General features: G+C 46.7%; 3 non-coding genes across 3 annotated transcripts; all 3 read left to right on the forward strand.

Moving 5' to 3' along the window:
* The first annotated feature begins 6,858 nt into the window (after positions 1–6,858).
* On the forward strand, positions 6,859–6,930 carry Trnat-ugu (transfer RNA threonine (anticodon UGU)). The gene has a single exon. It is a non-coding gene; the product is annotated as a tRNA-Thr (tRNA).
* A 409-nt stretch (positions 6,931–7,339) lies between these two features.
* On the forward strand, positions 7,340–7,411 carry Trnat-ugu (transfer RNA threonine (anticodon UGU)). The gene has a single exon. It is a non-coding gene; the product is annotated as a tRNA-Thr (tRNA).
* An 890-nt stretch (positions 7,412–8,301) lies between these two features.
* Positions 8,302–8,373, forward strand: Trnat-ugu (transfer RNA threonine (anticodon UGU)). The gene has a single exon. It is a non-coding gene; the product is annotated as a tRNA-Thr (tRNA).
* Positions 8,374–10,185: the final 1,812 nt, after the last annotated feature.

The raw sequence follows: 10,185 nt of genomic DNA on the forward strand, positions 1-10,185 counted from the left end.
CGAAACAAATTCCAGGCGTTAGGGGCTGTCAGTTTTGACAGAAGGCATGGCGATTCGCGGTAATAGTATGTAAGGTAAAACAGTTGTTGCAACCTTGCCGAACGCTCGAAAGTATTGTATCCCATCAGTTTACGTTGTCGTGGTATGAAAGATGCCGACATGCACTGCAGGGCGCGAAAATGTAGGTTGAGGTCCAAATAACCTGCTGTGTGTATGCCAAGGAGGTTGTATACAACCTCCTTGGTATAGGCGCGTGCTGGTTTTATACCAGGCTTCGCTCCAGTATGGGGGCCTATTGAGCAAAATGGGCAACGTGTACGTTAGAAATACAGTAACAGTAGGTTTGTTCAGGCTTGGAGGGATATTTCTGTACATTTCCCACGGACTAGTAAAGCTACACTCAAGAGGAGGAGGAGGAGGAGAAGCAGAAAACTTTATTTCACAGTAAAATCGGCGGGCTCCTATGTCCAGCACAAGCGAGTAAATGTTTTTCTTCAATTCATAAAACGCCATCCCGATTAGGCCAGGATTTGTTCTTTACGCCTGAAGCGGTTTGAACACAATAAAGAGCTGGTTGGACATACTCATCGGTTTCGATTCTTGTTATACTGAAAACCGGCTCGTATACGTTTTATTGCGTTCGTTACCGAGTATATCAAGCCTTCAACTCTGTAATAATTTCATAACTGTTTGGGTTGAGTTGCAGTTCGAACGATAACGATGGTTACGATAGAAATTCGAGTCACAAAAGTCGCCTTCGAGTATTGTGAACAACGTTGTCAGCATCGTTTCGCTGGGGCGTAGCACAAACCTCCTCACTGCATGTGAATAAACAACGCACGCTGCGGATATGAACCTTCTAGTACGCAGCCATAACGAAAGCCCATTTGCGAAGGTCCACACGTATTTTGTGAGTCTCCCAAACATCCCCAAACCTTCTAATAAGGCGTTTGTGAAGCTGCAGAAGGAATATAGCGTTGGGCATAGAAAAACAGCATTCGTCTGATACACGTGAACAATGAAAGAAATAGACGGCAGCCGTTTTATTTCCTGTTGTGCGATGCCCGTGTAGGGGCTAGCTGCTTGGTGCGTAACATTAGACTGTTGAGTCGTCATGAGAGCACCACGAAAATACTGTAGGGAAGCCTACGCATTTTGAATATTCATCGACGAGCTCTGAGCACTGAACCTCGCAAATAAGCTAGAAAGGACGAGTTACACACGATCGTCTCACCAGTGCTCTGAAGAAAGTTGGTCTCTCGCTCCTCGTGTGTTGCAGACTTGTGCGGGATACAGCTTGAAATTATTCAGAGGTGTCAGAAGCTGGCACAAATAACTGAATGACTGAGAATACGCTTTTTAATGCACTAAAGCATCAAAGCGGGCGGGTTCTATAGCACACGCACTGCTGCCCCTCACAAGCGGAGACAGCGGCGCGAGTGTAGTAGCGGTGCGGGTGGAGCAGACGACAGCGGCGCGAGTCCCTAAGCTGACGTCAGAGCCAGGGGGCGCCACTCAAACATCTCACCGCCAATAGAGGAATACGGAAACAAGACGCTTCGTGCCGTGTCTTTTTTCTGTTGTTCTCATCGATATTTCGCGCTTTCAAGAAGCATAAACCATAGTCACGCAACAGCTCCTCTAGCTCAGTTTTCGTGACTGTTGGTTGAACAGCGTATACCCGAGTCTAAATGATTCTGACTGACCCCATATAGGGGCTTTTCGAATGAAGCTGCCTTTTTTTCGCATGTTAATTTCACTAGGGATATATATATGCAGATATCAGTAAGGATCTACAACCACATACGCTTTTATAACCAATACGGAATTACAAATCCCTGTTCAATGAACAATCTGAGTGACCCGTTACCAGATCAATAGATTCAAATTATGGGTGACTTCGCGGTCACATTGGAGATAAAGTGTGACTTGGGAGTTACAGAGTCCTGCTAACGTGCATAGAATTGAGTGGGCTCCTAACACCCATAGCGATGACATGGTTTGTGCCACATCACATCACCGTCGTGTGACGTAATCAGTGCTACTTGACGTCATCACCGTCTAATAAGATGTAGATGCGGCGGCCACTCAGCGTTGGTATGAGGGTATGCAACAAAAGATATTTACAGTTCTTTTGGCGTCAGCATCACGCCTGTGCGAGTAAAATCATTCATCAGCTTTGAGCCCTGCATTAGAAGGGGAGCAAGAATATATTGTCGTGGAAATAGGGTAGGAGGGCAGCCGTGCGCGACGCACACCAAAAGGCACAAAAAGTTCGGTTTGTAACATTCCTTCAGTAGCAATCAAAACAAAAGAGACAGGTCTGTAGACAGGCTGGCTGAGAAATTTGGCAACCACCAGCTCCACCTAATCACGCTAGGGTCAGCGTGCGTACGGCACGCACGGGCCGCACTCTCCGTGTGCAGTAACGGGGACCACAACCCGCTACCACAAGGTGAGGACCACAAGGTGAGCCCACGGTGTGCAAACCGTGGGCTCACCCGGCTTCGGAACGTGGCAGCGGCAGAAACGTCAGCAGCAGCAGCATAGCCGCAAGTAGGAGCCATGCAGGGTAGTAAAAGCAGGCGCGTATGACTATTGCATGCAGTGCCGGCGCTCTTGGGGCCCCTCGGGGACCAGTTCAGTAACACCCTCTCGTGGGACAACACTTGAACCATTACAAGCCCTGCAAAATTATCAGCGTCACGGGTCAGTAGAGTGTTCACCTGTGTTTGTAAGGTGCTAAAATTAAAGCAATGTAACGGACAAAAGTTGCTCTGCCGGCATCGACATTGTGATTGGATGTGAACGTAATAGAATTTAGAGGGTGGGCTTTATAATCTCGGTGGTGTTATCATGAACGCCCTAGAGCCAAAATCAACGTTCCGGAGCGACGACCACGGACGCTTTTTCCGCGTTGCGAAAACCATGCATTGTCTTCTCGCGTACATTGCCATGGCTCAGTCGGATCTGTTGTCCCCCTACACTGTTTTCTTTTTTCTGGCTGTCTTTGGTAAGCTTTTTTCTGCGGCACTCATTCGCTGTTCTCTATTAGTAGTAGCTTTAGAACAGAGCGTCAAAGCGGCTTTGTTTTAGTTTATTGCCCCGGAAGGGGGAAGGGTATATCACCCACACTTTGATTACAATTCATACCTAGGTCACATCATGACCGCAGCGACCCACGAAAACAAATGTCTCGGACGGAGTCACGGCCTTGATCGAATGAACCGTTAATTATGACTGTCGAGAGCGAACTTTAGATGCTTATTATTCGTTTTTAATGTGTACTACGCTCGGGAAAAAGTTCCGAGGGCACAGTTTTTTCAACTTCGGTGTTTCGCCTACGTGGTTACATTCCTGTGAAGAAAGTTATATAGCCGATCATTTAGTGAACAAATAAAAGAATGACTAAGCAGTGCCCTAAATTTATAACGCCATCCTAACGACTGCCTAAAGAGGCCCACCCGGATATTTTGTTTATATTTGAGAAAGCTGTTGTGAATAATTTGAACGATACTGTAAACAAAACTAAATTTCCTCGAACTTCATGCCAGACATAACGCTTGGAAACGACGCCTACAGCCCATGCGGCATGCAAATAGAACCCAGCGGAAATTTATTTGACATGCATCTGTGTCTTGGTGTTGGATGGTAACTATAGGAAGAGGGTGTTGCAGGAATGCTTAGATGATTGGTACCGCGCAAACAAAACTTGCATGAGAAAGAAGACCGGACAGGGCACTCCGTCCGTTGTTCTGCTTGGTTCTTTCTTGTCTAAGTTTTGTCTGTGCTGTACCCAGCCTGAATCTGTAGCAATACGCCCAAGTCGATGTTCTCCTTCATGAGAATATTTAACTGTACAATTCTAATGCCTCCCCAACGATTTGCTGACCCCCGCTATGATGGCGTACTTTTGTCTTCGTAAATCTACATTTTACCGTGATAGTATGATCTCTCTATACAACCGGCTCAGAAAAAAAAAAGTCAATACTACCCAAGAAATGCATTAAAATCATAATTTTTGATAGTAGGATAGCATGAAAACACACTTCAGTGGAGCGTGACATCATTACTGCATAGTTTTGGTGACGAAAGGCCCATGTTTTTTTTTCTTATCTAACACTCATTATACCGCAACAAAGGCTGCAGAATGCAGCTAAATCGCAAAAATGTATTGAAGATTCATTCGTGGGTCGTTATGTACGCGTGAGCATCTCGTCGTTATCCCTCGCGAACTTGAGGTTCTCCCCGATCTGCAGGCCCTCCTACAGCTCCCGAAGTCAGAAACACGCCGCATTGTTGACGCCCGTCGTACATCGTAACAAATGTGCTTCGCCCTCTAACTTTCTGAGAGGCCAATTTTGCTCGCTTTAGCAATGGTATTGACTGCCGGTCACTCATTTCGTTGTACAGCAGTATCGGCATTCGATCGCTGTCATTGGCCGCACACTTCGTTTTACAACACCTTGAAGTGGCGTAGGAAGTCACGGGACCCGTCGATACGGCATTCGATGGATGCATCCGCAGACGAATGTGGCAAGCCACGCTTCGACTTGACGGCATTGGAGCGAAGGCAGCGCCGTTTCGTGTGTTCCTTTATTCGGTGTTTGTATAGTAAACTTCAGTGCTCTATGGTTAACACCTTCTGGTGCCCGTTAGCCCAACACCAAGCCTTACTGAAGTTATTTTCTTGTACCTCAAGCCTCTGTGTTCGCCCTCTTTCCCCACTTCCCGTGATCTGCCACTTCGTCTCCCTGCTTACTGAGGAGATCTTTGATGTGTGATGCATGGCCGCATTGCTGGGCGAAGTGGTGGCATATGTATATATACTTGTGTTCGCGTCATTAAACATTTACTTGCTATTCCACGCATCGACCCTTCCGCTTGTTCCTTAATGCTGTTTTTGTATCGTAAACGTAAACTTTAGCGCTGGACGTCCAATATTCAGCCAGCACTCCTTTGTTATGTGCTCGTTTGCAGTGGAACGGATCGACGGCGGAAACTTTTGCCGACGGGCACGAACTACTGGCAACGCAATAAAACAGCTCCTACAGCAGATCTGTTTAGACCGACACAAATCCATCCGGTCAAGACAAAAAACCCAGGGCGCGCGTGAACGAGTGCGTAGGGGCGACTACCCGCGGGTATTCTAAAGGCTTGCGCGTGGACTTCCGCCCCATGAGGAGTTCCCGCTTTCGTTGTCGTCGTCGTGTAGCGATCGGTGCAACACGGGTCCGCGTGCCGAAGACGATGACGACGCATCTGTCGAGCCACTCCTTAGCAATCCACACCTGGAGACGGCCACCGGACCAGCTGACGAAGCAGTGGAAGTCTACCGCGGCGAGGGTGAGAAGAGGATTTCCCCTACGTGGATGTGTCGTCAGAAGGTGGCCCACGCCGCGGGTGCTCAACAGAAACACTGGCTGGTCAAATATTGCTGCCTAATGAACTCAAAGTGAAGAGCAGATCAAGAATCAGCCTTTTCATCAAGCAGAATCTGGTCACCCTGTTGTAGTATTCGAAAGTTTGTAACACTAATGTTCTTAAACTGGTGTTAAAAAAATGGGGAGAGGGAGGCCGGATTAGACTCCAATCGGTGTGCCAGGTCGTGTAAACATTGCCGCCACCGATGTGTTTGGCTTGTGATTCCCATCGTTTTTGTTAGAACTATATACCACCTCCGTACAGACGGCATTCTACTGTATTGTGCAGAGTTTCTTTAAAAGTTAAAAAGATAAATGAACGCGACAAGTATTCCGGACTCGTCTTCTTCTACTGATTCAATGAAAGCACCAGCTCTCTCGAGACGTAGAAACTAGAAACGTTGAGCCCAGGTCGTGGTGCGCCCTGTCATGATTTACCCAAAGTTATCCAAGAAAAGTGATAGAGCGATGGAAAGATGAATCTGGCAGAAATTTTACTTGCTCAGAAAACAAACGAAAAGCACAGCTGCGGGATAACAGGGAAAGAACTGGAGTGAAGAGAAAAGTTTCATGTCTCAAGACAAATCCTCACATCTGCATCACAAAGGGACACGCCATCGACAAAGCGAATTCTCTGAACACCGAGTACAGGATCGAAGGAGAACCTTAGGTGTGCGCAATTTTTTTCTTTTTTTACCTTCTCTCACAACATGCCACTTTTCATCCCCGTGGCAATGATTCACGACAAAAGTTTTCCCCAGAATACTTGCAACAAAATGGAGTCCAGAAGTTGTGATTGGATGTCACGTCGCCGGGTTATTCTGCAAACGAACTGCGCACAAAGAACTTCTCTGGTTGATCCAACAGCGCTGTCAGCTTGCCTTCCACACGCGTGTGGCAAATTTCAATTCCCACGTTTCAAAGCGCGACCCTTCAGCAGCTTTTTCTATGTAGTTGCCCTGTGTTGGTTTACTTTGCAAAGAAAACGAACGCGGGGTTGTTCTCACTCAACCCTTCCGAACTGGTGGCGGTCGATACATCCATATATATATATATATATATATATATATATATATATATATATATAGCCCTCTTATGCTACCTAGGCATCAAGGCTGCCTCTATATATATATATATATATATATATATATATATATATATATATATATATATATATATATATATATATATATATATATATATATATATATATATATATATATATAGAGGCAGCCTTGATGCCTTGGTAGCATAAGAGGGCTTCCCGCCAGTTACCCGCTCATGACAGGCTGTAGACGCTCGAGTCACGCCCCGGGGGTTGAAAAGAAGGTCCCCTTCTCCCCGTGTAGTCAGAGTGGCGCTGGCTACCACCCTCAAGCGTCAGATACACTTCTAGTAAATATAAATAGCCCAGAAAGTGAAGGAGAACACAGTCGCCCAGATAGCCGAATTGGTAAGGCATTCGACATGTAATCGAAAGGCGTGGGTTCGGTCCCCACTCTGGGCGCGTGTTTTTCTTTCTTTCTTTCTTCTGTATATTAAAAAAATGTTTACTTCATTAACCGTAGTGAAAAAGAAAAGAGCCTAACCACACCCCTATGCCTCCTTTGGCGTTGTAGACTGCTGCCCTATCTTTCTGTATTTCCTCAACGAGCCCCTCATTTGCTTACTATATTATTCTGCGAAAGTCTAGCGAGGGTCTCGGTTCTGGCAGCCTTGATGCCTAGGTAGCATAAGAGGGCTTCCCGCCAGCTACCCGCTCATGACAGGCTGTAGACGCTCGAGTCACGCCCCGGGGGTTGAAAAGAAGGTCCCCTTCTCCCCGTGTAGTCAGAGTGGCGCTGGCTACCACCCTCAAGCGTCAGATACACTTCTAGTAAATATAAATAGCCCAGAAAGTGAAGGAGAACACAGTCGCCCAGATAGCCGAATTGGTAAGGCATTCGACATGTAATCGAAAGGCGTGGGTTCGGTCCCCACTCTGGGCGCGTGTTTTTCTTTCTTTCTTTCTTCTGTATATTAAAAAAATGTTTACTTCATTAACCGTAGTGAAAAAGAAAAGAGCCTAACCACACCCCTATGCCTCCTTTGGCGTTGTAGACTGCTGCCCTATCTTTCTGTATTTCCTCAACGAGCCCCTCATTTGCTTACTATATTATTCTGCGAAAGCCTAGCGAGGGTCTCGGTTCTGGCAGCCTTGATGCCTAGGTAGCATAAGAGGGCTTCCCGCCAGTTACCCGCTCATGACAGGCTGTAGACGCTCGAGTCACGCCCCGGGGGTTGAAAAGAAGGTCCCCTTCTCCCCGTGTAGTCAGAGTGGCGCTGGCTACCACCCTCAAGCGTCAGATACACTTCTAGTAAATATAAATAGCCCAGAAAGTGAAGGAGAACACAGTCGCCCAGATAGCCGAATTGGTAAGGCATTCGACATGTAATCGAAAGGCGTGGGTTGGGTCCCCACTCTGAGTGCGTGTTTTTCTTTCTTTCTTTCTTCTGTATATTAAAAAAATGTTTACTTCATTAACCGTAGTGAAAAAGAAAAGAGCCTAACCACACCCCTATGCCTCCTTTGGCGTTGTAGACTGCTGCCCTATCTTTCTGTATTTCCTCAACGAGCCCCTCATTTGCTTACTATATTATTCTGCGAAAGCCTAGCGAGGGTCTCGGTTCTGGCAGCCTTGATGCCTAGGTAGCATAAGAGGGCTTCCCGCCAGTTACCCGCTCATGACAGGCTGTAGACGCTCGAGTCACGCCCCGGGGGTTGAAAAGAAGGTCCCCATCTCCCCGTGTAGTCAGAGTGGCGCTGGCTACCACCCTCAAGCGTCAGATACACTTCTAGTAAATAGAAATAGCCCAGAAAGTGAAGTAGAACACAGTCGCCCAGATAGCCGAATTGGTAAGGCATTCGACATGTAATCGAAAGGCGTGGGTTCGGTCCCCACTCTGGGCGCGTGTTTTTCTTTCTTTCTTTCTTCTGTATATTAAAAAAATGTTTACTTCATTAACCGTAGTGCGGAGGTTGTGGGTTCGATTCCCGCTTCCGGAAAAAACGGCGCATTTTTTCTCGACTTGAATTTTCCATTATTTATTCCTGCATATAAAAAAAAGGCAATCATACCTCATTCGGCACTATAAAACATTGTTGAAACGCCAAACAGCACTGGCAATAAGGACTGCAACTGAGATATACATATAAATATATATATATATATATATATATATATATATATATATATATATATATATATATATATATATATATATATATATATTGCCGGTACCCGCGACGACGACGGCCGTTTGGACGAGAGATGAAACATTCCTGTCTGCCGGAATTGTGACATCATTTCTCACGAGCCAGGGATTCGGTTCTCAGGTCTCGTCGCCTGCAGGCGTAATTTTTCGAGTGTGCTCACCAGCGAAGCCTTCCTACATGGATGTCGCCCTCTCCCCGATGGTGTACACCTCCGTGCGCTTTGAAATGTCGCAACGGCGTTCGCCAGACTTGTGACAGGTGTCCTCGTCGTCTTTCAGGGGACACGCTCTAGCGCCAGCACCCATTTGGTGGGACTTTGAATGAGCCGCGAAGGATACAGGAGGCTATATAAATAACTACTGGGAAACAACTTCCGTCATCGCGCGCCACCGTGAGACAGTTCGCGGCTGAAAGCCTAATTCCTAATAAATCATAAATGTCGCCAGTTTTTATGCAGTATCTACCGTTTACGTAATTTTTGAATGTATAGGACTTTATGTCGGCAAAAAACAAACCAACAAATCTACGCGATAGCATGACAGATCACTGGAATGTCCTTTTAGTTGACTAAGCAACATTTGGGGATCATGCTCGAAGCATTTTTGTTATGGTTTTATGGTTGGTTACGCCGTCCATTCTGTGAAAGAAAGTATCGATCTATTATACAAAGCGTAGTATACCCAACAAAAAAAGTTTACATCCTACTGAGCTATCGCAGTATAGTTACAAAGAAAACCTAGGAGTCTTTCTAAGGAGCTCTTGAATAAAAATTGCCTCTGGTCAGGCATACATAGGGCAGACGCTCTGCCAAGTAAACTAACCTGGAGACTGGCCTATTCCGGCGCCAGAGCTAATTAATCGATAAATGAAAGTGCAGTGTAAAAGTGTAAAAACACTCCACCTTGCGTATGTCCCCGAACTATAGTGTCCTAACAATTGCCCCTCTCTTCGAGATGTGGATTAACTCGCTCTCGCGCTACGAACCACTGGTCGCTTTTGACCTGTTTTCGCTTTTGACCGCCGTCTCCCTCACTTTCTTATGAGTCTTTACGTCACCCTTTAAGTAAATCTCTGCGTGATACCTAAAAATTAAACCTTTTTATGTGCACCGTTTGTCTACTCCACGCTCACCTCTTACCCCGCTCTTTGCCCAGTGTCTTTCAAGTTGCGCGTAACCGGCCTGCCAGAAGGAGCATTACAACTTCCGAGTGAAACATGGCGCAAATCCGAGCTTGCCGAGAGCGGAGAAACGGAAGAGGTTGGAGAGGCGAGGAAGCACGGAGAACCGAGAAATCAGCTCAGCGCGTAAGACGAAAGGGTGTACAAGTAAGACGTGCCGAGGCGCTCAGGCATGCACAAGGGGGATCCGTTGAAACAGGGCGCCGCTTGCACGCACTCCCCCTCTGATTCTCCCTCCTCGTTCGGGGAAGCAGTGTTGTACGGTCAAGGGCTCTGGCTGCGTTGGCTGACCAGCAATCCGTCACAGAGCGGACACCCTTGACGCGG

The sequence above is a fragment of the Haemaphysalis longicornis genome, unplaced genomic scaffold (assembly GCF_048455015.1).
Source record: "Haemaphysalis longicornis isolate Haplotype H1 unplaced genomic scaffold, Haemaphysalis longicornis Haplotype H1 scaffold_8, whole genome shotgun sequence".
In the NCBI taxonomy this organism is placed as follows: Eukaryota; Metazoa; Arthropoda; class Arachnida; order Ixodida; family Ixodidae; genus Haemaphysalis; species Haemaphysalis longicornis.